Source organism: Sipha flava, unplaced genomic scaffold (assembly GCF_003268045.1).
Source record: "Sipha flava isolate LNK unplaced genomic scaffold, YSA_version1 252_pilon_pilon, whole genome shotgun sequence".
NCBI lineage: Eukaryota > Metazoa > Arthropoda > Insecta > Hemiptera > Aphididae > Sipha > Sipha flava.
Window position 1 is genome coordinate 475,666 of NW_020272904.1, and position 23,518 is coordinate 499,183.

General features: G+C 29.2%; 1 protein-coding gene and 1 pseudogene across 3 annotated transcripts in view; both read left to right on the forward strand.

Moving 5' to 3' along the window:
• Window positions 1-1,473: 1,473 nt before the first annotated feature.
• Window positions 1,474-23,518, forward strand: part of LOC112684594 (ankyrin repeat and death domain-containing protein 1A-like) — a 112,894-nt gene continuing 90,849 nt past the window's right edge. Inside the window, exon 1 of one of the 3 annotated variants that reach the window (XM_025556193.1) lies at window positions 1,474-1,902. The gene's annotated coding sequence lies outside the window, so the exon portion shown is untranslated. The remainder of the gene's footprint in view (window positions 1,903-23,518) is intronic. The other 2 variants (XM_025556192.1, XM_025556194.1) reach the window with 2 other exon arrangements.
• Window positions 21,595-22,496, forward strand: LOC112684552 (annotated as a pseudogene).

Sequence of the window (23,518 nt, forward strand, 5' to 3'; positions counted from 1 at the left end):
GTGTTAATAACAAACAATAACAATAATATGGTTTTAGATAAATCATAAATTAAACAAGAATATTCATGTATGAACACAGTCAGGATAAAACAGCAATTTTACTGCATATTTATGCGTTCTCTTTTCGAACATTCATCCATATGCATTTGTATAAATGTAAGAATATTATATGAATACTATTCGTGAAAACGAAATGTATTAAATATATCGGAGATGTAATAATTAATACTATTGCCGTTTAATATAAAACGCTTTATTTTAATCTTAAAGTATACTCAATTGTTTTTTGTGTTACCAATTAAATAATTATAAGCATTTGATATTTGTTTTGCGTTAGATTTATAAGAACTTACTAAACCTGTAAACTATACGGAAACAATGATATTTTTCAGGAAAAAACATGATATTAAAATGAACATAGTGGTTTTGAAAAATGGGTATTTATTTCGCATCCTATCATATATATATGGCGAAAGTTTTTTTCATTTAAAAATTGTCACGCGAGCCTTAAAAATAAATTAAAAACGAATATTATATGCGCGTTCGCTAGTGTTTTGAGAGTATTTTTTACCAGACGATCTTGAATTTATTAAACGGGCTTACGTAACTATTTCTGCGAGTATTGTTGACACGACCATGGTAGTAATAACGCGGAGGCGGGAAAAAAGAGAAGAAAAGAAACGTAATCGTAATAAACAATATGAAAATACGACGTCCACAATACCTATCATATATTCTTGCGATTTTTGAAAGCTCTCGTCCGTGGAACATTATCGACTTAGAGATAATGCACTTGCTGTCCTACTCTTCGTCTCGTCCCTATCTTTCTCTCTGTTTTTCCGTTGTTTCTGTAGTGCTGACAAATTCGATCAACCCGGTAGGGTAATATTATCCGCTTCGCACGTCACATTCCGTCCACCGGAAGACCGTGTCTGGGGTAATCACGAATACGGAACCACAGTTTTAAAAATGCGTTTTGACCAGCGCTCGACTTGGCAAAATTAAAGAAGAGGGACTCCGTTTACTTTAAAGCAAATAGGTAAAATTTTTGAAAATTAATTGGTGTACTCCGTCCCCCTGGGTCCCCTCTAGCACTGAATATGGCGCGATGGCTCACGAGTTGTTTTCGTCTGTTGGTCGATCCGTACGCTGGCAGAGTAGTGGTACCCGATGCACACGTGTACGGGGGGCCAGGAGACGTGCACGCGGTCATCCGAGAACGAGAGAAGATTGCCGTCCGGTTGCGGATGCGCAACGTGATCGCGACTACGGGACAGATTTCGTCCGGCCGCGTCGCGGATTACACGCGCGACATCACACGGATGGGCCGAACCGAACACACGTAGATGCGCCGTGAAAACGTTGCGCCTCGTCCTTTTCCCGTTCACCACCGACCCCACCGCCGTCGCCGCCGCCGCGTTTAACAGAGTTCGCTGATAGCGCGCGCCAACCCCCTAGGGCACGCACCGCGAGAACGGCACCGTCGGCGCGTTCCCGACACGAACATCCGTCGCAGTCGCAGTCCTCGTCGTCGTCGTCGTCGTCGTCGTAGTCGTCACTTCCGTTTCCGGTCACGTCTCGCGCGAGTGTTTGCGAAGTGCTGAGCGCTCGTCCCGACGACGTTCGTGCGAACCGGAAGCGTTGTATACAACTGCGGCGAGCTCCAACGGTTGACCGATGTTTTTTTATTCGGACGTGACAATAGAAAAGTTTTGATAAATTAATAAAAAATAAATACGGTTCTTTACGTGCACGGATCGAAAACCAACTCGTAAATTGTACGTGAACCGTATCCGCTGCATTACTATTGTACCTGCACATGCCACTGTTTGCCCACCCGCGTCGTCGCCTCCGTCAACGTTGACGGCAGTCCGTGATCACCAACGCCGCCGCCGTATCAAAGTGAGTGTCTGTATATATATTTATTTATTTTCCTTTCTTTATATTTGTCCTTCCTAAACGTCGTTTATGCGTGTATGCGCGCGCGCACGCGTGAATTGACCGACTTTTCTGTCAGACGGACTTGTTGATTGAAAAAACATTCCCGTCGTACTTAATTCTATTACCGTGTGATCGTCGTCATAATACATAATGCGAGAATTTTTTTTTTCCTTCAAAACTTCAAACTTGTTGCCCCGCGCATTTTTTAAGCGTTTGATGGTTTTCCAGAAGAAATGTTTAACGGACTTTAAATGCGCGCATCAATTACTCCAACCAATGTTTTCTCAGGTACGTCACAACCGAACGTGTACGTCGCTTATACCCATTATTATTTATAACGAGAAATTGATATACCGACCCTGGAATTTCCGAATGAAGAGGATCGCCGCGAGTAACGACTCATTAAAATTAATTGGTGGGATTCATTAAACAATGTTTTTTTTTAAACGTAGTTCGTTTTAAAACAATAATTCCGTAGCCGTATGTTTCATCCAATATAGCAAAACTTAATTACTATATTAAATTATTTTAATATATATTTATAGTTTTAATTTTATTCGTGCAGTAATGAACACAAAATTAATACCTAAATAATAGTAATCCATCAATAAAATAATAAATATAATTAAATGACAACCTACCCGGATTAAAACAAGTTGTGGAGGGAAAGGAGGTCAAACTCTTAAAAATGAAATACATTTTGAATACAAATTTAAAAAAAACTATAATGGATTAAAAGCTATGACATAAATCTTATCGAATTTGCTATATAATTTTAAAAACTAGAAATGAATGATTTTTTGTTTCATGATTTAAATACGAAAGTTAAAAATAAAAAATATCTTAAATGATTTCCAAGTTGATTTTAAAATAAAAGGTTTTATTACTAATTCTTAATAATGGCTTTGTTTTTTTTAAATACTTAAATTTAAAAAATTGTTAAATTATTATTTTCATTAGTATAATTATCAAATAAAATAATTTTATTTCTTAATGAGCTTAAAAAATAAAATCAAAAACAAAGGCCATTAGTTATAATCAAGATATGAGTTTATGTGATTAAATACAAAGATATGCTATATTATTAAGTAATATTATTTTTTTTTCTATTTTTTTTTTTTTATGAGATTGAATAATTTTGCTTGTTTTGTAAAATTAATAATATCTTGGTTTTTTTTCATAATCGGGTCCAAGTGCGGTGTCTAGATTGTATGCTATTTTATGATCAACACGTTCTTGGTTATACTCGCACTTTAAACAATCGGCTATTAAGTGTTTGATAGTTAATACAGTTCCATTGGTTTGATAAATAGGATGCTCCTCTCTAGCCATTAGGAAACCGTGGATGAATCTGGTGTGCCCAATGTGAAGTCTGTTCAGCACAGTCAAGGTGTTAAAGTTTGTTTTTTATTAAACTTGCAAACATAGTATTTCTGGGCAGTGTTCTGAAATTAATAATTTCAGTTCATCTAATTTTCTGTAAAATCCATTAATATTCCACTGAAGAATTGTTGTAATTTTTGCTTTAATTTTTTTTTGTGTAATTGTGTAAATGATTGTGTTTTATTGAGGAGTGTAAGAGATGTAAAAAAGAGAGTATTAAAGGCTTTTATACATTTTTATTTTTATATTTGGGTAGGCTCAATGCAGAGTGCTTTATGTTTATATTTATATTTGTTAATATATTTTTTGTGCCTGGAGTATTAATTATAGGCTCGATAATTTCAAAACATGTAATGTTGAAATCTTCTAGAACTGAAGCTGAGTTGGATACACCAAGAGAGTTTTCAATTATGAACTTGAACTGCTCATCATTTATTTTTTTGTTGGGTATTTCTTCAAATCTGGATTTAGTGGGCTCAAATATTTCATCAATCTTTAGGATTATATTTTCGATAGATTTATTTCGTTTTCATTTTTTTTTTTTTTTTTTTTTGGTGGTTGCGATGTTTTGCTTGGATTTGATTTAGAAGGAGTTTTTTTTGAAATAATATCTTGAAAAGGGGACTTAGGAGAAAACTAATAGAAAGTTTGACTTGATGAAGTTGAGATGAGAATTGGTCTTTTTTTTATATCAGTTGCATTAAGAGTCAATAATGCATTGTCTATTTCCATCCGAAGTGGAGAATTAAGGAGGGATGGCTGAATTGAGGTTTATGAAATGTTATTGTGTTGGTGTTAACATTTGTGTCTGCAAGAGTATTACCTATAGGTCCGTTGAGTTCTATTTTATCTTCGGCGTCAGAGTTACTTAACATTTTTTTTTATATCTATAGATTTATATTTGTATTTGGGGCTTCTGTTAGTGAATTTTTGAATTTTTTTGAGGTGTGACCTTTGAGTTTGTACAAGTAACAAGAGAGCATATCATCGGACAAAAAAAAAATTCTGTGAGGAGTATTTTCATGGTTAGTTAGGAGAGAATTACGAAGTTTTTAGAAATCATTGAGATTAATGAAGAATTGGTGTCTAAAACTGAGGATAAGTACATATTTTGGTATGTTAAATCCCGCATTGATATGTGTGATCCGTGATAACATTTGGATGTTGTAATTTTTAAGTGTAATATAATGTTTGGTATAATGATTCGTTTAACCGGGCTTATTAATCTTCTAATTTTAATCATTGTCTGGGTGTTTATTATGGTACTGGGATGGTTATCCATCAGAAAATCAACTTTTTTTTTATCATTGAGGTATATACAGATCCGGTTAACCATGGTTGTTAGTTATTCGATAAACAAATTTTATGTTTTTTGATGCAGTTTATTTGCTGGTTGCATTGATGTTTTCAATCTAAGGTATATTGTCGATCAAATCGAAGACTATTGCGTATTCTTTTTTGGGTTGGGTAGAGTTGAGAGTGGTCTCAGAAAATATTTTTTTCCCGGAGGTGTATTTTTCCGATTTAATATTTATGTTTTGTTGCGTTGAAAAATTAATACTAGACTCGTTCTATATACGGTTGGTATTGTTTATGGTATCGTGATATGATATTTTTGTATCGATGGTTTTAATTACATCGTTGCTATCGGAGTGATGAGATGTTGAGCTTCTCTCATTATTTGCGTTATCTGCAATGATACCGAGGAGTTCGAAATTGAATTAATATCGATTTTGAGACATTTTATGTATTGATGTAATTTTAAATGAGGAAATAAGTCTTTTTCTAAGATTTGTATACTTGATATGTAGATCACCCATTTTTTATGGGTGATTTTCTTAATGATAAAAGTTTAAATGTGCATAGGGATCTACCATAAGATAATAATAATAATAATTATTCATATTACTTATTGACACGTAGGACTTCTATATGCTTACGAGAGCGCGATAAACATGCTGCTCGGTCAAATGTACACACATAACTAAATTTAATTCTTAAATCTAATTAAAAAAAAAGACATTTTTCTACAATAATATAAAGAATCATCCAAATAAAAAAATCATTAAATTGTTATTCTCTTTATTATTCAGAGAAAGAAAATCAAATAAATATTTTAAAACATGATTCCACAAAGTAATAGAAATAGAAGACATCAAATTCTCACAAGAAAACCTTTAAAACCAAACGGTAATGACGTATTTTTGTAATTGAAGAATTTAGCTAGATAAATGTCAGATAAAGAATAAAAATTATTTTGTGGTATTATTTATATTACTTATATATTATAAATCGTTTTAGGATAAATAAATCCCAAATATAACTCTGTTAATAGATGATTTATATAAAATTAATATTTTTGTAAAATGTTAATTGAAAGTTTGTTCATTGGCATTGAAATAAAATTTATTATTTATATTTATATTTATATTATTTAATAATATTATGAGATTTTTGAGTGTAAATATTTATTTTCGATAAAGAAAATCGCATTCGATTTTGTGTATCATAAATGTAATGCAAATTTACTCTTTATTAATAAAATTAATATTCGATCAAGCAAATTTTAATTATTCACATTTTTATTAAATTCCATATGAATAACTGTGTTTTTAGATTGAGAATGGAGTAAAAAATAAATAATTTCCTACACAAAATTTAAGACTCATCCAAATAAAATCATCAAAATGAATTTTTTAGCTATAGTAAATCATACTATAATTATTATTTCAATTTCATTTTTATCGCATTGTAAATGCAGTTTCACAATACTGTAATAAAACTAAATATTATAATAATTTGAAGTTATTCAAAATTATATTACTTGAGTTAACAATTTAATAAATAATTCCTGGTACAGGTATGGGTCATTTTATGTTATTTATTTATGATAAAAAAATTTAGAAGAACTAAATTTTAATTATTTTTTTATTAGAAAACTTAAAATCTGAATAAAAAAAAAAAAAAAAAAAAAACACAATAAGTAAATATAAAGACTTTGTACAAAAATAAAAATAAAACAATTAACAGTGACTTAATGGAGGCTATCCATTCATAAAACTTTTCAGAAAAAACTATATTAAATAATTTTTATCATGAATATGAGTGTACATGACGTGTGATAAATTTTATAAAATATTATATTTTTAATACAAATAACTTTACTACATTTTACTTTAGGAAAAATAGATGAAAATTACATTATTAATAATAAAAATTAACAATAGTATACAATGATGATTGATACAATTAAACAGGAAATTAAAACCAATTATATATTATCCAGCTAACTAGTAATGGATTTCAACTATACCTAAATGATAATAATAATTTTTAATTATAAGTGGACTTAAAAAATATATTTTTATATTTCTTGCGTTGGATAATTAAATTTTGTAGCTTCTCAGGTGCGACTATTATGTACAAAGACACTATATATTTTTATCTCTGCTTTTGTCTTTATAAAAAATATGATACAATTTAAATTAAAGAATTTAATAGAAAAAAAAAATAAAAACAAAAAAAAAATGAGTGGGTAGCTTAATTTACTTCGAAAAAACATATAAGAAATAATAATAAGATAGGATAACAATAATAAAGATAACATAATAAGATTTATAATTTTTAGACATTTTCTAGGTATGCAGAAATAATGAAGACATTTTTAAAACAAATTTAAGTTATTTTGAATTAATTATTCAAATGCATTATATAAATGAGCTCATCAATTGGAATTTTTTTTAAATTTTTACTAACAGTATGTAAATTATTTGTTTTATAATTTTATACATGGTAAAATTAATGTTTATTTTTAAAATGCTAATAATTTAACATTTTCAGAATAATATTATTGAATACAGCTTTTCCAATAATGTAACTATAAAAATCTTGTCGTCAATCTATAATAATAAATTATTGCTTACAAATACTGAATTAAAAAAACAAATTTTAATTATTTTACGTGATCTAAAACTTATTACTTGAATGAAATGTAAATAAATAATAATACAACAAATAAAAAATATAAGAATTTTTAACAATTTCTATAGCGCGGCACTCCGTATAGGCAATTTAGCACCATTTATGTGTTTATTTCACTATATTTTTTATTTACAAAAATAGTGATAAGTAAATAAAGGAAATTGTTGTTTTCATAATATTTATAATTTAAGAAGTGGTTCCTTTCAAAAGGTAAATTTATAAATTATCGTCATAAAATGACCGCTTAAATATATGACAAATAACTTATAATTGACATAACTTAGTAGATGACTCTTAATCAATTCATGTTATTTTACTTCAATGAAAATCATTAAGTATGAATATATGATGTATGAATGATATATGAATACATTTTCATTGTAAAATCATAAATAATTTAAGAATTTAATATTATTAAATGTAGCCACGTAAAAATTCTAAATAATTTACAGTATATTTTAGTTGCTTATATGTTGGAAATTACAATAATTATAATACTAAATCCACAAACCGAAAACTATAAATCAATCAGTACCATAATAATATGTAAACCTCAAAATTGTTGTTAAAAAAAAATAAAATATAGGAGAATAATATTTATGATTTCCTATTCAATAGTGAAACTTTAAAACTGGTAAATGTATACTTAATGGTATAGCATGTAATAATTATGACATACGTGCACATATATTATTTAAATATTATACCTATAAATTATAATTTGTATTTTAAACTTTAAATAGTTTTAGTTTCTTTTTAAAGTTGATAGAACATTCGGATTAAAAATTTACACATAAAATATTATGATATGATATAATATAAAAGCATATAACTGAATATTAAGTTGTTTTAATAGTTAAAAGAATTGTACTCAAAAAAACATATTTAGGTATATTACTCTTAACCTATATAACAATGTAACACCGTAAATACAAATTCAATAAATTAATTAATATTCGATCAAGCAAATTTAAATTATTCACATTTTTACTAAATTCCATAAGAATAACTGTGTTTTTAGATTGAGGATGGAGTAAAAAATAAATAATTTCTTACAAAATGTTTAAGACTCATCCGAATGCAATAATCAAAATGAATTTTTTTTTTAGCTATAGTAAATCGTATTGTAATTATAATTTCAATTTCATATTTATCGCATTGTAAATTCAGTTTCATGATACTGTAATAAAATTATAACTTTATCTAGATAAAACTTTCGTACATTTTCACATGCATATCTTTAGTATGGCTCTTTTTATTATGGATATTTTTAGTGTTTGTGGAATGACTATATATTATGTACTTCAACTTAGATAATCTTAACTCAATGAATTTTCATGTTTGGATTATAGAAATTGTGTCTTCTTTTTAGTATTCTAACCTTAAGGTTGGTTTTGCAATTGTATATTCGCTCACCACTCTTCTCTTTTCTTAGTTAGCCTTTTCAGTCCGGTGTAACTTGTTAGTCCAGCCTCGGGAATTTTTTTGTTTGAAAAATTAAGTCTCGTACGTCCTCAGTCCCTTTTCCCTTCAATTATCTCTTTTATTATTCCATGGGTTTGTAATATTGTCTCAATATACGACTTGATGGCTTTGAGTATCTCTCTTCGTCCCTCCATTTCACTGAGTATGATTTCGTTGGTACGATGTTCTATCCAACTCACTCTTAGCATCCTTCTCCGATATCAAATTTTGAAGCTTTCGAGTGTTCGTTATTCTGCCTTATTTAATATCCATGTCTCGCAACCATAGAGTACCATACTCCATACATATACTTTTATGAAACGTTTTCTCATCTTATTATTCATGTTATTGGATGATAGCAATTTTTCTTTTTCATAAATGCTGACATTGCCAGTACGATTCTGGATCTTATGTCTATGATGTATCTTCCATTGAATATATTGCTTGATTGAATATACTGCCTAGGTATTTATAATGTTCTACTTGTTCAATAAGCTTGTTCCCTGTTTGCATATTTATTCTACGAATTCGTTCTTCTTTTTGACACATCATAACTTTAGTTTTTTGCCAGTTGATAATCAAATGATATTTTTGGAAGCATATTGTCATTTCATTCAGTGCTTTTTTCAAACCATGCTCATTATTTGTTAGTAGTGAAATATCGTTAGCGAATCTTAAGAAGGATATTATTTCACCGCCCACTTTTATACCTATATTATTTCTGTGCAGTGTTTCTCTTATTTCTTTAATAGACTGTTCGATAGATATATTAAATAAAATTGGTGAGAGTGGACAAGCTTGTTTCACACTCTTCCTAATCACCGCTGTCTCCTTTTGTCTGTTACTTTTATTGTAGTCGATTGGTCTTTGTATAAATTATATATTATTCTTCTATCTCTATAGTCAGCTCCAATTCCTTACAAAATAAAGATAGTTCTTACAACGGTACATTATTAAAAGCCTTTTCCAGATCTATATATGCTATAAATATGTCTTTATTACAAGGCTGGGCAAGTTTATGATATTTTTAAACTCAGTTAATTTAATTGAGTTCATGTTCAATTAAGTTAAAAATTAAGTTAAAACATATCGTTAACTTAATTTTACTTAAATTAATAAGTTAAGTTAGTTACAAAAAAAAAAAATTATTTACATTAAGCGCAGATATATAACAATTTTTAACAGGTTAGACTATTTAACATTAACGATAATGAAAATGCAGAAAATTTTTATTATACTCTAATTAGAGTATAAAAGTATACAATTCTTCATTGGATTTGTTTTTAAGCACTCAAATATCAAATTTATGGTAATTTATGTATGGTTAGTTTTTATTTATTTTTCATAAAAATCACATGTGATAAATATAATTTAAAAAAGTATTATTTTTAATGTTCAATAACAGTATGAAAACTAAAAATAATTACTGCAGCTGAAAGTTTAACTTCGATTCAATTCGATTTCTATCAGCACCTCAATGATACCAAATCCTTACCGAAATTTAAAAAGACGCTGGTGTAGAGATAAATTTAATCCTGATTTTTAAATGTTTAATATTAAATCCTTAAAGGTTCTGCTATTGGATAATCTCCCTCTTTAAAATGATTCATGTCATGCAAATATTTTTTGTTAATTATCTAATTAACTTATTGTACAAACGCTATAGATTGTAAATATTCCTTATTTTTTTTATAAAAAAAAAAAAAATGTTTTAAAAAAAAATCCGTCAGTAAATTTTGTATTTAGTATTATATTATTATTAGTTTTATAATTTATATCCAAAAGCGAATTGAACTTTTTTATGTCAATAGGCACTAAATATTTTCTACTCCAATTACTTAAAATGACAGTACCTATTTCAATCCATTTGAATATTTAAACCATTTTTTTCTCGCTTTTAGTTATTTAATCTACTTTAAAAATATTTCAATGGATGTCCATCAAATTTCAATGTAAACGTGAGCCGATATGAGCAAAGTAATAGGAATAATGTAATAAAAGCTCATATAAAAATTATTGTCTTTTATTTAAAATCCTAAGGACATTGATACACCAGTAATATTCTCATTTTTCATTGAGACACAATGTATAACGACTTTTTTTTTATATACATTTAAAAAAGAACCAAAAATAGAAATAAAACCTGTAATACTTCTTAATAAACTCTAGCACGTACCGAAAAGTTATTACAAGCCTCGACGGACGTAGAATGATATTTACTCATGTTTCACAAAAGATAAACTGTCCATCTAACCTAAAAAAAAAACTGCCTTGCGTATTTATCATTGAACATTTATTTTACTTAAAGTAAATACCAAGGAAAGAATCATACGGAAAGTGGACACTAAAGCCTATAAATTCGTTCCCATGTAGCATACATTGTTTATATTTCGTATCCTGCGATTAAATATAGTACATGTTCTATAAATGACAATTAAAATTAACAAACTCTTAATGAGATAAAGAGAAAATAATAATATAGTTTTGTTATTGAATTATTGAATAGAAAATTTCTGAAAATAAGTTTAAAATTAATTTTAAGATTAGTTGATTATAGTTTCAAACAAAATTACTTGAAAAATATCAAACTCATATTTTATGAATTGTTTTTGTTTATCTGACTTTCTACAAGAAAAATAATTAAAATTGTTAATTATGTGGAATATTGAGATATCGATATAGTATATGCCACTTATAAGACTCACTTTGGGATCATCGTAAAGTGAGTCTTATAACCGAATGAATCTTATAGACAAAGCGAAAAAAAATATAAACAAGAAATCTGATGAAAATTACTAACTTGATTTTGCTTTCACTACATATTAGATAATACATACACAATACGTATTATAAAATAAAAATGATATTATTATTTATTAATATTTATTAAAATATTTCTAATTTTAGCTTGTATTTTTATATTTTTAACTATTTTAGAAATATACTGTAATTCGGTGATGAGCAGCTTTCTTCACCTAGAGCCTCAAGGCTGTTTTTATTTGATGGTGGTTCAACTTCGATGTTAATAAATAATTATTAACACAAAAGTTTATTTTTTACGATTTTTCTTACGAAATTTGAGTCTTGTAACTGAAGTGGTGAATCTTATAACCGATTTTTTTCCAATGTATTTGGATACGACCGGATCATTTCAAGCGACTCTGAATCTAATAAGAGACTGAACCTTATATCCGAGAGTCTTATAAGTGGTGTCTACTGTATTACAAATGTGTATGTAATATAACAATCCAAATATGAATCATCCAAATATTCAACAGATCCGAAATTGTATCGTTTTATGATTGTTAGCTATATGATTGATAGCAATTAATGCCTGTAGAGGCAAAAGTTTTATATTATACCACAATAATAACATGTAGTCCAACTCTAATTTTAACGTTTGGAAAAAATTTGTACACTATTCATTATATTTTTTTCTTAGTATTCAATTTTTGGAAAATTTTATTTTTAGAATTAATTTGTTTGAACTAGAGTTTATTTGATGTATTATACTGAAAAAAGTCAAACAAATAAAAGATAATTTACTGAGCACAAATAACTAAAACCATGTGTGTATATATATATATAACCGGTAGACTTATCATTTAACTGTAATGAGCGGAATAAAAGGTGTAAAAGAATGGAACAGAGTCAATTTATGTTGATTTGCCGATAATTTTATCCGTTTCATTGTAAAAATTATAACGCAAATAGACGAGCTGAATGAAAATATATACTATCGATTTTTGGGTTCTTTTTTTAGAATGCGAATGTCACGTAGTTTTTTTATTTTCCCCCGCGGTATATCGTGGTAGACACAACAACATTGTATATAAATGTTAAAAATGTAAAACGCCCATTACAATAAAACTTATTATCTTTCTATGTCCTCCACCCTCCATCGGTATTTTCACCCTAAAAGTCATATTCTCGCATGTGTAATTGTGTCACCGGTACTCCGCAAAGAAACACCGCTCATTTTACCTCGTGTACATAAATCGGTTTAACATCTTATACATATGAACGACCGGATTTCAAGACGAACGGTTCGATGCGTGTTCGAAATATGATAAGATACTTTATCGCCTGACGTGTGTCATGGGCCGGAAAGCCACGGCACGACGCATAATTAAAACAATAAAATAGTAATAATAAAAAAACAGATCATCGGTGCTGATTGTAATTCAGTGAATGATTGATGGCTTTTATTATAATTATAATAAAAATGTTGCGATACGGGACAACCGTTTGGCACAATGTAAGTTAATACAAAAAAAAAAAAAACAACGTCATAGCGAGTAACGATGAGGTGCGTATATACGAAAAAAAAAATGTGTGTGTTCATGTACACGGTTATGGAAGAACAGGCAGGAACGGACCTGTTCCATATTGTCGCCGTGCGGACATCGTCGTGACCGTTCGCGTCCCCTGTCCGTTGATGGATGTGGGACGGAATGTCACGGCGAGGTTGTGTGCCGGGGTCTGGTGGTTGATGAGAGAGATAAAGGCACGATCGGCGACAGACGTTTTGATAACAGCTGCCAACGGGTCCGCGTCACATGAATCCCGAACATACTCGTATTCGTGTTTTCGTACAATAGTAACCTTAAGTCATATAAACTGAATTTTCATAATGACTGACTGATCATTTTAATCAGAATTTATTAGAAAGTCTGTTTAATACTTATTTGGATATCAAGGAACTTACTCATTACACCTGCCGGTCGAACAGATCGGTTTTATTTCGGTAAGAAGTGTCACCCAAGTATTATCATCGAGTGAAAGCTCATCAAAAGGGTAGTTCAGATAAAAACAATTTATAAAAGCGTGTTTTTGTTTAAAAATTAAATTAAATTCCATTTAATGTAAGTTTCCACCGACGAGTACGGTAATAACCGGCCAAAATACTCCAAATCTAATGTCTGTATAACACTTACATAAGATATACTCGAAATACAGGTTTTCTCTTCGATACTCGAAATTCACTTGTCGCAGGAGCATTTCAATACTACCATGAGTATAGTCGATACTCATAATCATGTTTTAGTCCTACGCATACCATAATCCGTATACGACGCAGAGATATGACGGCCATATACAGTTGCAAATCCCAGAGGGGCTCGAAATATGTTCAACGCCTCAAACTTGAAAGTACCGTTATTTTCATTTATTTTATAGTGCTTCTTAACCTATATAGTTTTAAATTAGAAACAGTTTTTTTTATACAAAACAATCGAAATTTTTAACATAGCTCCGGAAAGTTTGTGTAAAAGTAACTTTTCCATAACCACTCGGACGAGGAGATAGATTTCTCAAAGTAGACGTATAACATATTACATTTTAGTTTAGGTAACTGAAAGAATAAAAAATAAAACCCGTTTATTTATTTCATTATCGCTTTTAATATAAAACTATATTTTTATGTTTATCAAAATTTATCGTCCAGAGTAATATTATGATAGTTTTTTTTTCCTCCGTAGACGATTTATGGTCGAGGATAATGAATAAATTTCGTGCCGTTGCTCGAGCACCGGCCAAAACTGAACGTGGATCTGCCCATATTATGATATTGCTTATACCTACCCGTCATGTAAACACACAAATATATATTTATTACTACATGCACAGTGCACTGTGAACGGCTGTCGTGGCAATTGCGTGTGCTACATTTTTTTTCCTTTCCTCATTCAGTCACTCAAAAGATCTCACTTAATCTGCCACACGCCCGCATTTACCCAAGGCCATAAAATACACATGTGCACCGTACACGCACTAGATTCATTAGACGAATAACGTTTGCCAAACAGACACGAATATGAGCGAAAAAAAAAATAAAACTTCTTTACAATTCTATCGTATAATAATATAACGCACGCACACGCATCAAGTCTTTACCGACCCGAAAACGGGCTGGATGATAATGAGCATCAATTATAGTATATCTCTATAGGAATTATTTCGTGCCGGTGCAATCTGTGCACATAACGCCCAACGGTCGTCTGTCCGGGTTGAAGCGACTAGACAGCAGCAAATTCCGACTGTAGTTTGTTGAATCGTATCGTCGCAGATGCCCAATTATTATTATTCTTGTTTTTCCGTGGTGGCTAATCGCTGACTGGATTCGTGATATCCCACGAGAGTAGTTACCGAAAGCTATCACGTCTCGATTACCTTGGTTTATAACCTCTAGACCCGGGGTTCTTAACGTTTATATGTTTGTAGCATATTTTTTTATAACAATACATTTTGACAAAACATTTTAGTCATTTTTATTTTTATAATATTGTGTGTAAAAAAAATTAGTAAATATAAAAATTTTAAGACATTTATTTTCAGTATATTATTATACAATTACAAATTTAATGTGATATTCAGCTTCGCTTTATTTTATAATTTGACTCTGATACAAGGATGAACCAATGGCAGTGCAACTCTAATTTCTTCTTGTTGTACTTAGAGTTTTTGATTTTAATATCTGTATACGAGAAAAATCCTAACTTATAAAGGTATAAAGTCGAAAATCGCAATAAAATTATTGATGGTTTTTTCTGATATTATTGGATACTATTCTTTGATTTATATCCAAAATTCATAAGGCGTTTCTTCTGAAAATTTAATTGTAAGAACAGTAGAAATAGATAGATATTGGTTTTTCTTCTTATAGCGTTAAATGAAAACTTGAAGTACACAGTAATGGAATTTCGTATCCTATAGTATTTCACTATTTTTAGTTCTGAGAAACATTTGTTGATTTTGTTTTCCAATGAAATTAAATGTTCTGAAATAAGAGGTGCCAATGTTTTTGTAAAATTATTTGGTATCGGTGGAAACATTTCGATTATGTTTTCTGTACCTTTTATTTTCTACATAATGATTAATTTTTGAAAAGATAAAGCTATAGAAAGTTATCAGTAAATTGATCTGTAGAAATTAAAATATTTTAATCTTGAACTTGGATGTTATTATTAATACTGTTGATAAAATTTAATTTACCTACTAATGATAATATTTTTAAAATATGTGTCTCATAATGTAAGAAGAAATGCGTATGAATTATATTTATATTTATTTGTTTTGCCAGTGTTATAAAACCTTTAATAGGTCTGACCATGGGAGTGACTTTATCTGTACAAATCACTAGACATATTTTCCATAATATATTGTATTGCATAAACCACGAGTAAAAAGTCTCAAAAATATGTGGAACTTTTATTTGGTTTTATAGTTCTTTACAGAATGAAAATTGATTAGATATTTTACTGTCATAAATGAACCAAATAAATTCTATTAATAGTGTTTTACCACTTATATCTGTAAAATTTTCAATTTGCAAAATCTGTATTTATAAGACTTTGATTTACATTTTCTTCTATATTCAATATGATATTGATTCTTCTTCTAATAAAACATAAGATAAGGAATTTTAGAAATTTTATTTGACAATTCACCACTGAATATTATTTAATATTTTTACTAACCGTAATTTCGTATACCTACGTTTTTCAGATAGTTTAATATACTATACTCTCTCTCTCTCTCTCTATATATATATATATATATATATATACAAAACTATACTATACTCTAATATAGTATTTGAATGTTTCAAAGTTTCAATAAGAAATAACCCAATATAACGATACGTCTGTTTGTGCTGTGGTACTTCTATACACTGTTTTTTTTTTTTTTAAGATTTTTATGTATGGTACATATTTTTCCGCCGTGTAGGAACTAACACACGTACCTAGTTTTTACCGTGTAGGAACTTACATATGTCCATGTAGGAACTAACATAGGTAATTGTTTACCAGCTACTCTCGTGTATGAACTTATTATTCCCTAATTTACATATAACTTAAGATTTTTTTCTAAATTAATTATTATATTTGAATATTTGAAACTATTTTCTTCAATACTAAGTTTTTTAATATTCCTTTTATTTCAAAACACTTTTTTAAATCTACAGTACTTAAACTATGACTATTATAAAACTATGACGCATAGTGACTAACAGAGATTTATAATAATATAAACCCTGGTTGTCAAACGATTGGTGTAATAATAATTACCGATACCAAATATAAGCACTGAGTAATGTCCATTATATTAATAATAAAAAACTCAAGTACCTCTGTCATTGAGGCACACCTATTATTAATTCGTGTGATACTAGTATTCCACGAAATACCAGTTAAGGACCACTTCTCTAAACACGCTATTATTAAAAAGATTTTATTAAATCCTTTATTTTCGCAATCACAATATATTTTGGTAGACGTCATAAAATTAAAATCCGTGGTAAGACCATGAATACGTAAAATTTTTTAAATAGTCTCTTAACAGAACGAATAAAATAAAATAAGCGGTTCTTAAGCGTTATGGTTCCTTCTCACCTTCCCACGCTAATTTAATGCAGCATTTATCGTATATAATTATATGACAGTTGAATTCAAAATATTACTTCGATTTTTGCAATAATTTTAGAAATAGTTTATCGATTCATTTTCAAAATGAGTCATTTAAATGATTAAAAATGTTCGGGATTCTAAAATATTGTTAAATGTAAAAACTAATCACATCCACCGAAACCAATAGTCTTTTATATCATATGGCACTTTTATCGAAGATACACTGTATGTTTATGTCATATGTATATGAAACTGATAAGTCAACAGAGTACTAACCTAACCACTGCAGTATATAGTGTATTTATGTCAAAAACGAACTAATAACTCAGCTGAGGATATGGTTGATGCATGTAGAGTGGGAAAAAATGCCTGTTAGCGTTTATTTGTTGAACCGAAATCGGTCCCGTCGAAACCCATCGAAATTTTCGAACCAAGACTTTTTACAATTAGAAGAATTTGAGATTGATTAATTGGGTGGTCGTATAAAGAAAAAATCCCCCCCTCCCACCCAGGTATGTGTGAATTTAAAAATGTTTAGTAATTTACAATAAAAACATAAAATATTTATAAGCAATATAAACTTATAATGTTCAACCAAATTATTGTAGCACAGACGATTGTTTCTCGTGTACCCTTTAATAGAAAAAAATAAGTGTATAAAATACAAGTATACCTGTAAAATATTTTCACCATTCCTTCTTAGGTCTTCTTAAGAAATGACCACCATTCCTACCCCACTCTTTGCACAATAGTTATTCAAAAAACGTTTATATAAATATTATAGCATTATCTTTCTTAACTTTTTTTTTCTTATAAAAGAATTTTTTTCCTCCAAAGGAAATATTTATATATTTTTTTAAATATCAACCATATAATATAATGTAGTAGTACAACTCTTACGAGATAGTGTTTCTTTTGTTTCTTTTGTATTTTATATGTAACCATAACACAACGGATATTGAATTTGTTTCTGGATATGTATGTAGGCCAGTGTAAAATGTACATAAATACACCGTTTGAAAATATAATAGGACATATGAACTTGCTGATTTCTGATTAGTGTAGCCTAATGAAAAACATAAATTCAATTTTGATTTGTAAAGAGAACATTTTCATAATTTCCTGAACACTTAGTTTCAGGTATTTGGATTGATATAATAATGTAACTAATGTATCTAAATATATAATTGTTGAATAAACAAAATGGACGGTTGGCAGATTGTTATAGACAACCGTGTGTTCATCCGTCCATGTGTTACTGAAGGAAAAAAAAAACGTTTTTGAATTTTAATTACACATTCATCCGAATTCTCGAATTGATTAATACTTTTCAAATGGTTTTTTAAAAAAAAATATTTACAATAAATAAAAAAAATTAAAATAATATATATTATTTAATTATTTAAAATAGTATGCGAAAATAATCGAATAGAAGTTTATAACATTTTAGTTTTAAGAATTAAAATTAAACCATTAATATTAGTTTACTTTACTATCATATTTATGAAACACGCAACGTACATTTTATGAATATATATTATCTTTTATCGATTATTGCTTTTACCTTCTGTACTAATTTTTTTTCACAATAGAATATTAATCAATAAAATAATAAATAATAAGAATTGTAAACGGTTTAAAACCCCACAAATACTTATATATTGTATATAAAATACATCTTTGAATAACTTTTTGAAAATTATTCAAATATCACAGTATTATTATATAAGTCTGACGAATGTACAAAACTGTCATTGTTTTGAATATCAACTAAGTAATTTATTTTCGATTTATAATTATTATTTATTACCATTTAAAAGTTAACAGTTTAAAAGCAACTCGCGGTCACAATAAATAATATTGTGAAACGATTAACGAATCGATCAATCGGTTTAATTTCCACAGAAACCTGAACTTCCGGCACATCGAAAATAAAGCCACTTTTTAAGCACCCTCCCCTTCCTCTTCAATTCTCTCATCAACTCCTAAATAATAATGCAGCATAATGACCATTATTGTGCATAAATTTGCAGAGTTTGAAAGCTATCAATTCTCGTCACATGTATACTAATAATTCACTGGAAATTTGTTTGGACAGACTCTCGAACACTTCATTCTGGTAATTAGTCCGATCCGGACATCCACATGAACACGAGTTCGTTTTATCCATTTTATTTGTAATAACAATAAGTTATATAAACGGACGAGATCTAACTTGTAGGTAATCAAACTTATAAACGCATAACATTTATCACCACATAAACGTATAAGTGTATGAACGGGAAAACGGTCTGAACACGATGAAAAAAAACCTCCGACTTTCAAACGAAAATTCATATTTTCTATGCTTTCAAATGACACGTGTGAAGTATATATATAGTAGTGTAGTGAAACGTTTATAGAAACTTCTAAGCATCCGAGAACCATACGGAGTTATAATTAATTCTAGCTTAGGGTTAACGCGATGGTCTCATTTCAACAATAATTATAGAACTCATTACGCGTTTCGCTACGAAAGGAAAGCGAGTGTATAATATATATATATAAATGTAGATGTAAATTCATTTTTATGCTGCTGAAGAAATTTCAGAGTTACGGGAGAGAGGTGAGAAGGCATCACCGAACGGTTAGCGTATTTTTCGTATTGCGTGTCAGTAGGAACGACTCTCGATCAAACCACCGGAAACGTAGTAAATCGGTAAGTATATACTATTATACACTCGGTATGTGTCCGCTCGGTTTTTTTTTTTTAAAAGTACGCGTAAACACTGAACCAGTAAACCTGCACTCAAGCAAAGTAATATCAAGTCGTATTTTTTTCGCCCAAAACTTTTGAACGATATACATACTTCCTGCGAAAAAGAGAAAAAAAATAAAAATAGAAGGAAAACTTTACTCGTCGATCTTTTTCACCAGAGGTAAAACGGTATTAGCACGTGTCGTTCTTCTGTAATAATAATACATACGTTGCGTACGCACTGTTTGCGTTTACAATCTACCGCAGTCAGGCCGTATTATAATATAGTAACACATGTTTTCGGTGTCGTCTCGTAAACATTCATCTATTCAACTACTCTTTTCCTACCGTCCACTATTCGTTATCATTTTACCGTCTCCTCGGTGCTTTCACAAAGATCGATGGTTACAGTTTGCGTCCGGTTTTGTACGCGTACCGCTCTTTTTGCATGCGGTTTTCGCGTTTCACGACTCGCATTGCATCCAATATTTCACCGAGACTTCGGAATTTTCGTGTAACATAAAAAACCAAAAGCTAATATAGTAAACGACGCTTCAACCCGCTCCCCTCCCACGTATACCACGCACGCGCGATGTTTAGCTTTACGCCGGGCCCAGTGAATCGTTATTTGTCCATGAATAACATAGAGCTTAGCATTTTCCGTATTTAATTATAAGTCGTATGGTATCTTGCCATTACTGCCCACAATGACACGGATGACGCGTCGTGTTTAACGGTACGTGCATATGTGGGATTTGAAGCGGTCACTGAACGCACTTTTTTTTCTTTGTCTCGAAACGATAATTAATAAAATATTAAAATATATATAAAATGTAATTTCTTCCTCATCACATGACATCATAATTTTTACAGCCGACGGTCGTAGATTTTTACCATTACTTCGAATTACACATTTGTTCATCATACAATAAACCTCTGCATTTTTCGCAATATCATGTGCTCTTTAAATTAATTAATTAAATGTTGACATTTGTCTGCTTCACCATAAGCCTTCAGAAAGCCAGAAAAAAAAAATTAATTAAAAAAAGTAAACAAAAATATTGATCATAATCGTCGGATTTCGCAACGAAATTAGTTAAACAATTGTATTTCTTAAACTATGAAGGCATAATTTGATTAAAATGTTTAAGTACCTAAATTGAATTTAACTGTAGGATACACAGTGAAGAGTAATAAAGATTTGATTTTAAATGATTGCAACAGGTGTTAACATTTACATAAAACGAAATATTTTTCCTCAAACGTGGCACATCATATATACATGAAAAGAATATCATATGTTAGTCGTGTACGAACTATTTACATGTGGGATTTCAACAGTAAACATTTAAAATTAAATCTCTATAGCCCGGTTTTTCAATTGCATTTAACTGATAGTTAGTATAACTTAACTGACGGTTAACGTTTTCCTCTAGTTAAACTGTTTATGGAGTCCCAGTTAAGCTAACCAGTAGTTTAAATTGCTAGTTAAGTTGACTGATGCAATTTCTTCCGGTTATAAATATTTACTGTTGGTTAACATAATTTTACAATTTTTTGATAATGATTAATTGATAATTATTTTTAATTTAATATTTTTTTTATACATTTTCATATATAAAGTACAAAGTTTTTATTGATTGATTTTCTTTATTATTTATTATTGTATTAATAATAACAATGGATCTTCTACTAGACAACTTATTATTTGATGATGATGATATTGAACTTTATGAATACATAAATTATCAACGCAGACCTTATATTGTATACTGCAGAATAAATAATTTACTATGGGACAATTATGTTATTAAAGTACATTTTCGACTGTCTAAAGAAACAGTTTTGGAAATTTTAAATCTGATACAACATTATATTAACACTAATACAGATAGATAAGTATATATTATTCAGCAATTAAAGGATAAATAAATACTAGAGACTTTTAATAATGACATATGTATAGAATATAACTTGAATTATAATAAAATACTTTATTTTAATAGGAATAATGCTATAACATTAATGCAGAAATTATTATTAACATTGCGATTTTATGCTACTGGGAGCTTTTTAATAAGTGCAAGAGATGTAATTGGTTTTAATAATTATCTGCCTGTCTTATAGTAAGAGATGTAAGTCTGGCCATAGCAAAATTTAGAACTAAGTATATAAAAATGCCAGAAACTTATTCTGAGATTCAAGACTTACAAAAAGATTTTTATAGTACAGCCAAATTTCTATTAGTGGTTGGAACAATTGACTGTACGTACATAAAAATTCAAAGTACTGGTAAGTTAAACAAAAATTAGTAATTAAAAAAATCAATATTATTTTTATAAAAAAAACTTCTTTTAGGTGGTTCTAATGCTGAGTACTTTCGAAATCGAAAAGGTTGGTTTTCATTTAATGTACAAGCAGTAGTATCATCAAAACTACAAATTAAGTTTTTATTTTGTATAGCATCGTAATTAAATATTTTTCAGAGTCGACTTTCATTCTTTTCTTTCTTATTAATTTATAGTTTTACCTCTACATTTTGTTTGCTGTGCAAAGTGAATGAATAATCATATCGTACTAACAAGTGGATTATTATAGTTTTTTCAAGTTGCTGACGAGCGGCGTATCAACACTTTTAGTATGTAATATTTCAGATTTTAATTATAATACATATTTTTTTTTGTTTAACTGTAAATAAATGTATGAAAAATTGAATTTCAAAGTGATTTACGGAAAGTTTATATTTTTGTTCTAATTAATTAATTTATAGTTTTATCTGTGGTGAAATTTAATTACTCCATTGGGTATTTTAAATATTTTTGTTTCAAAAAATGTAAACTTTAATTAACGTTTGACATGTAGACGTAAATAAAGTTGATATACATTATTTATTTATGCTATGTATAATTATTTCGACTTTTGAAAACGTTAAACATAATAAAGATATGACGTCATACGACATGCCATCAGTCGTTGGGACGATAAATAGATAAATGAAAGTTCCGACAACACTCGTTAGAGGACTTGGTTATTTTTCCTCAGCATCACTATAATATCATCCTTGAATACATTTTATTTCCGAAATATCGCGATGGAACTATATATTTTAGAGGTGCATGCGTAATATTGACATGTTGTTTCCGTAAGGGGATGTGAATATATGTATGTGTAAAGAAAAACACAGTGTTAACAGCATACATTATAATGTCATCACGTTTAATATCGCGTATATTTTTACGCTAAAATCGAAAAGAAAACGTGCTACGTACAATGTCTAGCAGCGATTTAAACGAGAAAAAAAAAGAATAAAAGAAGCGAACCGAACAGCTATAGCCAGATCATGGATATTTAAAAATATTAAATTATATCTGAACGTTATAGGTACGACCGGGAGTAATGGATATAAATCCACTGAGGCGAATTCGAAAAGCAAACTTGCAAATTGTTACGGATGACCGACTAATAATATGCTATAATAATATGCTGTACGCAGCGGCTTCAAAATTTATAATATTTATATATATATGAGTGTATATACAATATAGCGAATAATGTTTGTTCAGTTTCCGGCGCAACAGACGAATGTACTTATAATTGGGTGAAC